General features: G+C 45.6%; 1 pseudogene; it reads right to left on the reverse strand.

The window, feature by feature from the left end:
- Positions 1-2,844: 2,844 nt before the first annotated feature.
- Positions 2,845-5,117, reverse strand: LOC147984148 (protein FAR1-RELATED SEQUENCE 5-like; annotated as a pseudogene).
- Between the last annotated feature and the right edge of the window lie 10,020 nt (positions 5,118-15,137).

The raw sequence follows: 15,137 nt of genomic DNA on the forward strand, positions 1-15,137 counted from the left end.
CATGCATGCCCCCACATGCACTATGTACAACCAGGACCATTCGGGTCTGCCGGAGATCAGGTCTGAAATTGGTTTTCCTTGACGGTCCCACCATATGGTCCCAAACTTCATGCATACCCTACGATGACCATGGCATGCATGCGTGACAATTATCGTTCATTTGCGACACTCGATGCATTTTCTAGTGTTTTCCGGCGACAAAACCCTACAACACTACCCCCACGTGACGCAACGTGAGTTTTGTGTCCGAATTCGTGCACACCTTGCCTGGGGGACCACATTGGCCAAGCCCACAAGCTCCCAAAAGTTGGAGTCATCTAATGCATGCTTCCACATGCACCATGTACAAGCAGGACCATTCGGGTCTGCCGGAGGTCAGGTCTGAAATTTGTTTTCCTTGACGGTCCCACCAAATGATCCCAAACTTCATGCATACCCTACGATGACCATGGCTTGCATTGTGACAAGTATCGTTCATTTGCGACACTCGATGCAATTTCTAGGGTTTTCTGGCGACAAAACCCTACAATACTGTCCCCACGTGACGCAACGTGCGTTTTGTGTCCGAATTCCTGCACACCTTGCCTGGGGGACCACATTGGCCAAGCCCACAAGCTCCCAAAAGTTGGGGTCATCTCATGCATGCTTCCACATGCACCATGTACAAGCAGGACCATTCGGGTCTGCCGGAGGGTAGGTCTGAAAGTGGTTTATGCGTAACCTACGATCTCACGAAATGATCCCAAACTTAATCCGTAACCTACGATGACCATGGCATGCATGCATGACAAGTATCGTTCATTTCCGACACTCGATGCATGTATAATATTGTAGAAATGATAGAGATACTATAAATATTGTTGAACATATACAAGTATACAATAACTAATACGTGTCACAAAGAGTTTTTTTAGGGATGAACCAATGATATTTATTTTGAGGGAAGAAACAATAAAGGTAGGTGGGCCGGCCCAGACCGCAAATAAGTGTCGGATCCATATTGTGGAGCCCACAATGCTGCGCTTTCCATGCACGTCGATCACACGCACATCGATCACGGGAGTAGTTGCCGTTCTGTTACACAATTCTGGGATCGTGCTAATCCATGTGTTCCTAATCCTACGATTAAGGAGCATGTTCAGCCTCGCTTCAATGGAGGAAAATATAGATCGCGAGATTGGCCACAGGGAAGTCAGTGCACTTTTGGCATGTTCTATATTTGGCAGACAATGCACTTTTGGCATGTCCTGTATTTGACAGACAATGCACTTTTGGCATTTTCTATATTTGGTATGTGATGCACATGGGCACATCACCTAGCAACACTACTGATTTATGTAGCAGACTAGTTCATTGTCTTGTTGCAACATAGGAGCAACATCTAGCAGCTTCCATGCAACACTGAAGCAAAGCAACAATACATATTCAATATTCAGAAATTTAACTGAACTTGGCACTTAGGGTGAGCAGTAGATATTCAGTTCTTCAGCCACAAAGAACCTGATCAAACCGTACCGATTGCATAACTTATATGCTTACATATAAAAAGCATACCTAACCAACATCAAACCCAAAATAATGTTAACTTATATGCTGAAACATATAACAGCATACCTAACTTAAGATAATCAGCAGCTTCCTCCTCCTTCAGCAACTGTGCCCATCTTCACTTCTTCAGAAATTTGAGGCGGCGTGAGCGGCGCACCACACACGGAGAAGCCTTCTTCTTGACCACCGTTTTGTTGGACAGCTGCGCCACCTGATCCTGAGCCACCTCCTCTTCTTCCACCTTCACTATGCCAGGGAGGAGGGGAAGGAGCTCGACGTCGATGGGCATTGTCTTGCCACCCTCGACGGCGACCGACACTACCATCTGCACAGCGTCCTCCTCGCCATCCTCCTGGTCCAACGGCAGCACTGGCTTCGACACATGGCGGACCTGGTAGTCCGGGCTGACGGGTGCAGGGACAGCGAGCTCGACGTCGACGCGGTCCGCCCTCGACGCGACGCGTGCTGAATCTGGCCGCAGCGTCATGGTGGTGGAGCGGTACATCCACCACCTTGCGCGCTGAACAGGGGAGTCGCTCAGCGTGGCCTCTCGCATTGCCCACACGAGTAGGACAGCCGGCGGGACGCCGCGGCCGTAGGGGAAGGCGCGCTTCCTCTCGGCGTCGGTGAGGACTTTGACGAGGCCACGCGCGTGGTTGACCAACATCTCCGTGCTGGGGAACCAGCCGCACACCTCCGTCAACTGCGCGCACCACCCCTCGTCATCGCCGGCGAGGTCAATCATCGCTCTCTGCCAGCCGAGGCTTCTCTCTATGGAGGCGGCTACAGCGGTCGCCGGCGAGGGTATTCTCGATCTACTGTAGGTGGGGATAAGAGGGGAGTTCGAACCGGCGCCCGTGGGAGGTGGGTGAGTGTGTGGTGGGTAGGAGAGTGGTACAGTTACTTATTTAATGGCATTTAGGACGTGGGCAGGGGAAATGTACAATAATATTCTTTCTACCTCCCGCCCCGGTCATTACACAGCCCCGGTCATTACACAGTAAAGAATTTTTTTGATTTTTGTTTACAGGGAAACATTTTACTTTATTTAAACAAAGACTGTGATCTCGTCTGCTAATACACTAAGGGTACAATCACGGGGCCAAAGCCTCCAAACCAAAGAAACACAAGCGCCTACAGCCACCTTAGCCGAAGTATGAGCCGGCCGATTAACACAGTAAATAATTGAAGCAAGTGTTCTACTCTTGTTCCTTCTCCACTTTTTTGCACCTGATAGAAGACAAGCTAAGTTAAAGAATGATACAAACTTTAATAATCCACAATGCATACAAACACTTACTTCTGATTTTGTTTGCATTTCTTGCTACGTCTAGTGTGTCCTACCAATTTGCAAGCGCCGCACCGGGTTTTCAACTCATCAAAAGAGAGTGGTCTACCATTTTTCGAGACAGGGCGGCTCTCATCTGCCTTTGTTGCACCTTTGCTTGACACTTTCATAGGATCTTTAACCTCAATCATGTTGCCTTCACCATCGTCCACATATTCAACTGCACATTTACTGATGTCATTTGTTTGCTTCAACACATTTTCCTGTACCAGATCGTACTCATGACTCTTAGCTATCACAGCCTTCAAACTCTCCTGTAACTGATCCCACAAAGCAGGGTGTTTGCATGCCGCATGCATAGCTTCAGACGCTAACACACTGACCTGGCTATATTTCATTCTTTCCCCGGCCCCAGTCCAACCAAATCCCAACAGATCTCTTGTGCGCCTCGCGGGCAGTCCCAACCTTGCTTCTTTTGTGAACCGAATAAGAACTAAACACTTTGGTATTTCAGATATGTTCAAGTGCTTCAGTACATGGAATATGTGCTTGCAAGGTAGACCCTTTTGAATCATTCTTCTGCAGTTGCACCTTATAGTTTCTGCGGAATTTACTGGTGTATACTCCACCCAAAAACGGCGCTTCCGGCTATTCTTCCAGGCCACGATGTACTGCCGTGATCCGTCTCCCAACTTAATTTCTACAATCTCCATGCCGTCAATTTTTCTAAGATCATCTTGCAACATATAGAAGTTTGCTGGAGTGAAGACATGAGAAGCAGCTATCTCAAGTTCCCTCGAGCTAGTAACTAGCATCGGTAAACTCTGTGAGGCCTGCAGTCATCTCGCGCCTCGTTTTCACGGATACACACAACGGCGTTCTCATAGTGAAAAATCATATCCACCAGGGTCATTTCACCGTCTAGGTGGAGGTGAAGGCATGAGTTCAGGCTTTCACTCCGCTGGTTGCTTTTCATGCCAAGCCAAAACCCCTCAGTTAGATACACCGCGGCCCACAGTCTCCTCTTCTTATACATCCGCCTCAACCATGTTACAGTTTTTTCCGACTGCCATCTTTTGGAAAATGCGTGCCATCTCTCCTCAAACGTTGCCGTGGACGTGCTGTAGTACAGAAGAGTTCGGAACTCCTTCAAGGACTTGTGACTGAGGTGAATCTTCATATTTTTCTCTATGTGCCACGTACATATACGGTGCCACACATCTGGCAAGACTTCGCGAATTGCCTTGATCATCGCAGCGTCGGCGTCTGTGATAACACTCTTAGGCATCTTTTGACACATGGACCTCAAAAAAGTCTTTTGACACATGGACCTCAAAAAAGTCTGCAGAAGCCACACGTATGTCTCCTCGGTCTCGTCCGAAACTATGGCACAACCAAAAACAGTGGTCTTCCGGTGATTGTTAAGACCAACAAAAGGTATGAATGGCATACCATAGCGGTTCATCTTGTACGTGCTGTCAAATACAAGCACGTCGCCGAAGTCCTCATAGTCATGACGAGACTGGGAGTCGCACCAGAACATCCTATTCAAATGTCCTTCCTTATCTAGCCTGTACTCGAAAAAGAAGCTAGGATCCCTCTGTTTCCTACTGGCCATGATGCCTATGGCTGTGGCAGCATCACCTTTTGAAAGCAGCTTCCTCTTCTCCTTGGCGCAAAGGTTGTATATTTCACGCCTGGTGAAACCAACACCGCCGTACCATACATGTTTGCTAATGAAGCAATCCATCATGTCGTGAATTCTAATCCCTGCAGCTCCCATGGACATTATCTCATGCTTCTGGTACTCTTTGATGTTTCTGTGGGACCAAAGAAAAGGTACCTCGTCCGGTCCTGCCAACATATGGCTATGCTTGTCCTCAAAACTTTCAACATACCAAACCCCACGCTTTTGGTCAAGCTTGACGGTCAGGTGCGCTTCGCAAAAGCAGCGTGTCTCGGCTCTGAGCCTACGGCTGTGTCCTTCCTTGGTTAGCAACTTGCTGTCACGTTTCCCTTGTCTTGAACAAACAAACCGCCAATAACGCATATGACGTGACTCTGTTTTTCTATACCTGACCTTATTCTTTCTTATGCTGAAACCATTATCTCTAGCATAGCTGTTGTAGAAATCATACGCAGCATCGTGAGACGTAAAGGTCATTTCCATTATCTGCATGAACATATCCCTCTTATCATCTGCACTGGCAGTATCTTGGACATTCTTTGCCCCATCATCTTGTGTCACCTACACAATCAAACCACAGCCATGAAAACAGATTTCTAAGGTTTAACATTACTTACTTCCATACTGAAGGAAATATGCCCTAGAGGCAATAATAAATTTATTATTTATTTCCTTATAATCATGATAAATGTTTATTATTCATGCTAGAATTGTATTAACCGGAAACATAATACATGTGTGAATACATAGACAAACAAAGTGTCACTAGTATGCCTCTACTTGACTAGCTCGTTAATCAAAGATGGTTATGTTTCCTAACCATGAACAATGAGTTGTTATTTGATTAACGGGATCACATCATTAAGAGAATGATCTGATTGACATGACCCATTCCATTAGCTTAGCACCTGATCGTTTAGTATGTTGCTATTGCTTTCTTCATGACTTATACATGTTCCTATAACTATGAGATTATGCAACTCCCGTTTACCGGAGGAACACTTTGGGTACTACCAAACGTCACAACGTAACTGGGTGATTATAAAGGAGTACTACAGGTGTCTCCAAAGGTACATGTTGGGTTGGCGTATTTCGAGATTAGGTTTTGTCACTCCGATTGTTGGAGAGGTATCTCTGGGCCCTCTCGGTAATGCACATCACATAAGCCTTGCAAGCATTGCAACTAATGAGTTAGTTGTGAGATGATGTATTACAGAACGAGTAAAGAGACTTGCCGGTAACGAGATTGAACTCGGTATTGGATACCAACGATCGAATCTCGGGCAAGTAACATACCGATGACAAAGGGAACAACGTATGTTGTTATGCGGTCTGACCGATAAAGATCTTCGTAGAATATGTAGGAGCCAATATGGGCATCCAGGTCCCGCTATTGGTTATTGACCGGAGACGTGTCTCGGTCATGTCTACATTGTTCTCGAACCCGTAGGGTCCGCACGCTTAAGGTTACGATGACAGTTATATTATGAGTTTATGCATTTTGATGTATCGAAGGTTGTTCGGAGTCCCGGATATGATCACGGACATGACGAGGAGTCTCGAAATGGTTGATACGTAAAGATTGATATATTGGAAGCCTATGTTTGGATATCGGAAGTGTTCCAGGTGAAATCGGGATTTTACCAGAGTACCGGGAAGGTTACCGGAACCCCCCGGGAGCTAAATGGGCCATGATGGGCCTTAGTGGAAAAGAGAAGAGGCAGCCCTACATGGGCTGCGCACCTCCCCCTTCCCCTAGTCCTATTAGGACTAGGAGAGGTGGCCGGCCCCCCTCTCTCTCTTTTCCCCCTCCGCGAATCCTATTCCAACTAGGATTGGGGGGGGGGAATCCTACTCCCGGAGGGAGTAGGACTCTCCTGGCGCGCCCCTTGTGGCCGGCCAGCCTCCCCCCTTTGGTCCTTTATATACTGGGGTAGAGGCACCCTAGAACACACAAGTTGATCCACGTGATCTATTCCTTAGCCGTGTGCGGTGCCCCCAGCCACCATATTCCTCGATAATACTGTAGCGGAGTTTAGGCGAAGCCCTGCTGCTGTAGTGCATCAAGATCGTCACCACGCCGTCGTGCTGACGGAACTCTTCCCCGACACTTTGCTGGATCGGAGTCCGGGGATCGTCATCGAGCTGAACGTGTGCTCGAACTCGGAGGTGCCGTAGTTTCGGTGCTTGATCGGTTGGATCGTGAAGACGTACGACTACTTTCTCTACGTCGTGTCAACGCTTCCGCAGTCGGTCTGCGTGGGTACGTAGACAACACTCTCCCCTCTCGTTGCTATGCATCACATGATCTTGCGTGTGCGTAGGAAATTTTTTGAAATTACTACGAAACCCAACAGTGGCATCCGAGCCTAGGTTATTTATGTTGATGTTATATGCACGAGTATAACACAAGTAAGTTGTGGGCGATATAAGTCATACTGCCTACCAGCATGTCATACTTTGGTTCGGTGGCATTGTTGGACGAGATGACCTGGACCAACATTACGCGTACGCTTACGTGAGACCGGTTCCCCCGACGTGCTTTGCACATAGGTGGCTTGCGGGCGGCTGTCTCTCCAACTTTAGTTGAACCAAGTATGGCTACGCCCAGTCCTTGCGAAGGTTAAAACGGAGTCTATTTGACAAACTATCGTTGTGGTTTTGATGCGTAGGTGAGATTGGTTCTTGCTTAAGCCCGTAGCAGCCACGTAAAACTTGCAACAACAAAGTAGAGGACGTCTAACTTGTTTTTGCAGGGCATGTTGTGATGTGATATGGTCAAGGCATGATGCTGAATTTTATTGTATGAGATGATCATGTTTTGTAACCGAGTTATCGGCAACTGGCAGGAGCCATATGGTTGTCGCTTTATTGTATGCAATGCAATCGCGATGTAATGCTTTACTTTATTACTAAACGATAGTGATAGTCGTGGAAACATAAGATTGGCGAGACGACAACGATGCCACGATGGAGATCAAGGTGTCGCGCCGGTGACGATGGTGATCATAACGATGCTTCGGAGATGGAGATCACAAGCACAAGATGATGATGGCCATATCATATCACTTATATTGATTGCATGAGATGTTTATCCTTTTATGCATCTTATCTTGCTTTGATTGACGGTAGCATTATAAGATTATCTCTCACTAAATTATCAAGAAGTGTTCTCCCTGAGTATGCACCGTTGCCAAAGTTCGTCGTGCCCAGACACCACGTGATGATCGGGTGTGATAAGCTCTACGTCCACCTACAACGGGTGCAAGCCAGTTTTGCACACGCAGAATACTCAGGTTAAACTTGACGAGCCTAGCATATGCAGATATGGCCTCGGAACACGGAGACCGAAAGGTCAAGCGTGAATCATATAGTAGATATGATCAACATAACGATGTTCACCATTGAAAACTACTCCATCTCACGTGAAGATCGGTTATGGTTTAGTTGATTTGGATCACGTAATCACTTAGAAGATTAGAGGGATGTCTATCTAAGTGGGAGTTCTTAAGTAATTTGATTAATTGAACTTAAACTTATCATGAACTTAGTACCTGATAGTATCTTGCTTGTTTATGTTGATTGTAGATAGATGGCTCGTGCTGTTGTTCCGATGAATTTTAATGCGTTCCTTGAGAAAGCAAAGTTGAAAGATGATAGTAGCAATTATACGGACTGGGTCCGTAACTTGAGGATTATCCTCATTGCTGCTCAGAAGAATTACGTCCTGGAAGCACCGCCGGGTGCCAGGCCTGCTGCTGGAGCAACACCAGATGTTATGAACGTCTGGCAGAGCAAAGCTGATGACTACTCGATAGTTCAGTGTGCCATGCTTTACGGCTTAGAATCGGGACTTCAACGACGTTTTGAACGTCATGGAGCATATGAGATGTTCCAGGAGTTGAAGTTAATATTTCAAGCAAATGCCCGGATTGAGAGATATGAAGTCTCCAATAAGTTCTATAGCTGCAAGATGGAGGAGAACAGTTCTGTCAGTGAGCATATACTCAAAATGTCTGGGTATAATAATCACTTCAATTGGGAGTTAATCTTCCGGATGATTGTGTCATTGACAGAATTCTCCAATCACTGCCACCAAGCTACAAGAGCTTAGTGATGAACTATAATATGCAAGGGATGAACAAGACTATTCCCGAGCTCTTCGCAATGCTGAAAGCTGCGGAGGTAGAAATCAAAAAGGAGCATCAAGTGTTGATGGTTAACAAGACCACTAGTTTCAAGAAAAAGGGCAAAGGGAAGAAGAAGGGGAACTTCAAGAAGAAAAGCAAGCAAGTTGCTGCTCAGGAGAAGAAACCCATGTCTGGACCTAAGCCTGAAACTGAGTACTTCTACTGCAAGCAGACTGGTCACTGGAAGCGGAACTGCCCCAAGTATTTGGCGGATAAGAAGGATGGCAAGGTGAACAAAGGTATATGTGATATACATGTTATTGATGTGTACCTTACTAGAGCTCGCAGTAGAACCTGGGTATTTGATACTGGTTCTGTTGCTAATATTTGCAACTCGAAACAGGGACTACGGAATAAGCGGGCGCTGGCAAAGGACGAGGTGACGATGCGCGTGGGAAACGGTTCCAAAGTCGATGTGATCGCGGTCGGCACGCTACCTCTACATCTACCTTCGGGATTAATATTAGACCTAAATAATTGTTATTTGGTGCCAGCGTTGAGCATGAACATTATATCTGGATCTTGTTTGATGCGAGACGGTTATTCATTTAAATTAGAGAATAATGGTTGTTCTATTTATATGAGTAATATCTTTTATGGTCATGCACCTTTGAAGAGTGGTCTATTTTTGATGAATCTCGATAGTAGTTATACACATATTCATAATGTTGAAGCCAAAAGATGCAGAGTTGATAATGAAAGTGCAACTTATTTGTGGCACTGTCGTTTGGGTCATATCGGTGTAAAGCGCATGAAGAAACTCCATACTGATGGACTTTTGGAACCACTTGATTATGAATCACTTGGTACTTGCGAACCGCGCCTCATGGGCAAGATGACTAAAACACCGTTCTCCGGTACTATGGAGAGAGCAACAGATTTGTTGGAAATCATACATACCGATGTATGTGGTCCGATGAATATTGAGGCTCGTGGCGGATATCGTTATTTGCTCACCTTCACAGATGACTTAAGCAGATATGGGTATATCTACTTAATGAAACATAAGTCTGAAACATTTGAAAAGTTCAAAGAATTTCAGTGTGAAGTTCAAAATCATCGTAACAAGAAAATAAAGTTTCTATGATGTGATCGTGGAGGAGAATATTTGAGTTACGAGTTGGGCGTACATTTGAAAAATTGTGGAATAGTTTCGCAACTCACGCCACCCGGAACACCACAGCGTAATGGTGTGTCCGAACGTCGTAATCGTACTTTACTAGATATGGTGCGATCTATGATGTCTCTTACTGATTTACCGCTATCGTTTTGGGGTTATGCTTTAGAGACGGCCGCATTCACGTTAAATAGGGCACCATCAAAATCCGTTGAGACGACGCCTTATGAACTATGGTTTGGCAAGAAACCAAAGTTGTCGTTTCTTAAAGTTTGGGGCTGCGATGCTTATGTGAAAAAGCTTCAACCTGATAAGCTCGAACCCAAATCGGAGAAATGTGTCTTCATAGGATACCCAAAGGAGACTGTTGGGTACACCTTCTATCACAGATCCGAAGGCAAGACATTCGTTGCTAAGAATGGATCCTTTCTAGAGAAGGAGTTTCTCTCGAAAGAAGTGAGTGGGAGGAAAGTAGAACTTGACGAGGTAACTGTACCTGCTCCTTTATTGGAAAGTAGTACATCACAGAAAATTGTTTCTGCGACACCTACACCAATAAGTGAGGAAGCTAATGATGATAGTCATGAAACTTCAGATCAAGATACTACTGAACCTCGTAGATCAACCAGAGTAAGATCCGCGCCAGAGTGGTACGGTAATCCTGTTCTGGAAATCATGCTACTAGATCATGATGAACCTACGAACTATGAAGAAGCGATGGTGAGCCCAGATTCCGCAAAGTGGCTTGAAGCCATGAAATCTGAGATGGGATCCATGTATGAGAACAAAGTATGGACTTTGGTTGACTTGCCCGATGATCGGCAAGCAATTGAGAATAAATGGATCTTTAAGAAGAAGACTGACGCTGATGGTAATGTTACTGTCTACAAAGCTCGACTTGTCACGAAAGGTTTTCGGCAAGTTCAAGGGATTGACTACGATGAGACCTTCTCACCCGTAGCGATGCTTAAGTCCGTCCGAATCATGTTAGCAATTGCCGCATTTTATGATTATGAAATTTGGCAAATGGATGTCAAAACTGCATTCCTGAATGGATTTCTGGAAGAAGAGTTGTATATGATGCAACCATAAGGTTTTGTCGATCCAAAAGGAGCTAACAAAGTGTGCAAGCTCCAGCGATCCATTTATGGACTGGTGCAAGCTTCTCGGAGTTGGAATAAACGCTTTGATAGTGTGATCAAAGCATTTGGTTTTATACAGACTTTCGGAGAAGCCTGTGTTTAAAAGAAAGTGAGTGGGAGCTATGTAGCATTTCTAATATGATATGTGGATGACATATTACTAATTGGAAATGATATAGAATTTCTGGATAGCATAAAGGGATACTTGAATAAGAGTTTTTCAATGAAAGACCTCGGTGAAGCTGCTTACATATTAGGCATAAAGATCTATAGAGATAGATCAAAACGCTTAATTGGACTTTCACAAACAACATACCTTGACAAAATTTTGAAGAAGTTCAAAATGGATCAAGCAAAGAAAGGATTCTTGCCTGTGTTACAAGGTGTGAAATTAAGTAAGACTCAATGCCCGACCACTGCAGAAGATAGAGAGAATATGAAAGATGTTCCCTATGCATCAGCCATAGGATCTATCATGTATGCAATGCTGTGTACCAGACCCGATGTGTGCCTTGCTATAAGTCTAGCAGGGAGGTACCAAAGTAATCCAGGAGTGGATCACTAGACAGCGGTCAAGAACATCCCGAAATACCTGAAAAGGACTAAGGATATGTTTCTCGTATATGGAGGTGACAAAGAGCTCATCGTAAAAGGTTACGTTGATGCAAGCTTTGACACTGATCCGGACGATTCTAAATCACAAACCGGATACGTGTTTACATTAAACAGTGGAGCTGTCAGTTGGTGCAGTTCTAAACAAAGCGTCGTAGCGGGATCTACATGTGAAGCGGAGTACATAGCTGCTTCGGAAGCAGCGAACGAAGGAGTCTGGATGAAGGAGTTCATATCCGATCTAGGTGTCATACCTAGTGCATCGGGTCCAATGAATATCTTTTGTGACAATACTGGTGCAATTGCCTTGGCAAAGGAATCCAGATTTCACAAAAGGACCAAGCACATCAAGAGACGCTTCAACTCCATCCGGGATCTAGTCTAGGTGGGAGACATAGAGATTTGCAAGATACATACGGATCTGAATGTTGCAGACCCGTTGACTAAGCCTCTTCCACGAGCAAAACATGATCAGCACCAAGGCTCCATGGGTGTTAGAATCATTACAGTGTAATCTAGATTATTGACTCTAGTGCAAGTGGGAGACTGAAGGAAATATGCCCTAGAGGCAATAATAAAGTTATTATTTATTTCCTTATAATCATGATAAATGTTTATTATTCATGCTAGAATTGTATTAACCGGAAACATAATACATGTGTGAATACATAGACAAACAAAGTGTCACTAGTATGCCTCTACTTGACTAGCTCGTTAATCAAAGATGGTTATGTTTCCTAACCATGAACAATGAATTGTTATTTGATTAACGGGATCACATCATTAAGAGAATGATCTGATTGACTTGACCCATTCCATTAGCTTAGCACCCGATCGTTTAGTATGTTGCTATTGCTTTCTTCATGACTTATACATGTTCCTATAACTATGAGATTATGCAACTCCCGTTTACTGGAGGAACACTTTGGGTACTACCAAACGTCACAACGTAACTGGGTGATTATAAAGGAGTACTACAGGTGTCTCCAAAGGTACATGTTGGGTTGGCGTATTTCGAGATTAGGTTTTGTCACTCCGATTGTCGGAGAGGTATCTCTGGGCCCTCTCGGTAATGCACATCACATAAGCCTTGCAAGCATTGCAACTAATGAGTTAGTTGTGAGATGATGTATTACAGAACGAGTAAAGAGACTTGTCGGTAACGAGATTGAACTAGGTATTGGATACCGACGATCGAATCTCGGGCAAGTAACATACCGATGACAAAGGGAACAACGTATGTTGTTATGCGGTCTGACCGATAAAGATCTTCGTAGAATATGTAGGAGCCAATATGGGCATCCAGGTCCCGCTATTGGTTATTGACCGGAGACGTGTCTCGGTCATGTCTACATTGTTCTCGAACCCGTAGGGTCCGCACGCTTAAGGTTACGATGACAGTTATATTATGAGTTTATGCATTTTGATGTACCGAAGGTTGTTCGGAGTCCCGGATGTGATCACAGACATGACGAGGAGTCTCGAAATGGTCGATACGTAAAGATTGATATATTGGAAGCCTATGTTTGAATATCGGAAGTGTTCCGGGTGAAATCGGGATTTTTCCGGAGTACCGGGAAGGTTACCGGAACCCCCCGGGAGCTAAATGGGCCATGATGGGCCTTAGTGGAAAAGAGAAGAGGCAGCCCTACATGGGCTGCGCGCCTCCCCCTTCCCCTAGTCCTATTAGGACTAGGAGAGGTGGCCGGCCCCCCTCTCTCTCTTTTCCCCCTCCGCGAATCCTATTCCAACTAGGATTGGGGGGGGGGGAATCCTACTCCCGGAGGGAGTAGGACTCTCCTGGCGCGCCCCTTGTGGCCGGCCAGCCTCCCCCCCTTTGGTCCTTTATATACTGAGGTAGAGGCACCCTAGAACACACAAGTTGATCCACGTGATCTATTCCTTAGCCGTGTGTGGTTCCCCCAGCCACCATATTCCTCGATAATACTGTAGCGGAGTTTAGGCGAAGCCCTGCTGCTGTAGTGCATCAAGATCGTCACCACGCCGTCGTGCTGACGGAACTCTTCCCCGACACTTTGCTGGATCGGAGTCCGGGGATCGTCATCGAACTGAACGTGTGCTCGAACTCGAAGGTGCCGTAGTTTCGGTTGTTGATCGGTTGGATCGTGAAGACGTACGACTACTTCCTCTACGTCGTGTCAACGCTTCCGCAGTTGGTCTGCGTGGGTACGTAGACAACACTCTCCCCTCTCGTTGCTATGCATCACATGATCTTGCGTGTGCGTAGGAAATTTTTTGAAATTACTACGATACCCAACACATACAACATTGATTACACACATACCTCACTTATGATGACCGACGACTCGGACTCCCCAGAACCAGGTGCATCTAATGATTCGTCGTTAAGGCCTGTCTCTGCGTCGGATTCACCGTAATAGTCGTACGCATTATAACATTCGGAAATGAACTGAAAAGTACAACACAAATACATAATTATTTATCATATAATATTCCTGAAGAAATTCAATTTGCATGCCAACAAAATTTTTCACTTACATACCTGACTAATGTAATCTTCATTCGAGAGCTCTGAGTTGTTTTCCTGATCATCATCAAGCTCATCGATCTACAAATTTTCAACACAAAGATTTAATGTTGTCGGATGCCACCAAAAAATTACAACATGACAATGCCACTCACATTAAGATCGTCCCATTCGTTCCCATTCTCTGTCCGATCTTCACGATCTGAATTTTCATCATCTGACCAATCTTCTATCCAGTCTTTCATCAGTTCTCCAAACTCCATGTCTACCATGATATCAGTTAACTCCTCGTCCGCCATTTCCTACAACCAATATTATGTATCATCACATGTGCAAACATTATCAATGATGAAATATAAAACACATAGCACACGATCACGGATGTTATGTAAACAACCGCAACCGAGGCCGTTCAGATCTGCCCAACTTAGTAAGGAAGATGGCCACGGCACCCGTCGTGATCGCTTTCAATCGCGAGGAACTGCACGATCTCAAAACCTAGCTTGATCGGTGATTACCTCTGCCGCCGGATACCTAGGTTAGCCGCCACATCAAATAACGATACCGGTGGTGCGCACAGCCAACGGCAACCGACACTACGTGAACCCAGATCACGAGGAGCAGCACTACCGGAACAAGATCCACGATCGCATGCGCCGCCGGGTAGCTAGGTTACCCGCCCCACTAGGTTAACCACTACCACTGGCGGCGGTAGTTCGTTCGATGTTGCCGCGAGCGAGACTAGAGGGGGGACGCGGGATGCGGTACCTGTGCGCGCTCATTGGAGATTCACAACGTTGTCGCGCCCGCTGTCCGACGAGATCGCCGGCGACGAGATAGCCGCCGCTAGAGATCTACTACGTGACTTATGGAGCTGCGTCAATGCTCGCGAGATTGATGGAGCTGCTCGCGTGAATGATTGGATTCGGCAGGTCTTACGTGGACATGGGTCGTGTGATGTTTTTTTTTTCGGACCAGAGTACTGTACGTATACGTTCTGGGTTATACAGAGCTAGACAGGGCTTGGATCTGGGCTGTGACGGG

Source organism: Triticum urartu, chromosome 2A (genome assembly GCF_056163025.1).
Source record: "Triticum urartu cultivar PI428250 chromosome 2A, HENAU_Tu73, whole genome shotgun sequence".
NCBI lineage: Eukaryota > Viridiplantae > Streptophyta > Magnoliopsida > Poales > Poaceae > Triticum > Triticum urartu.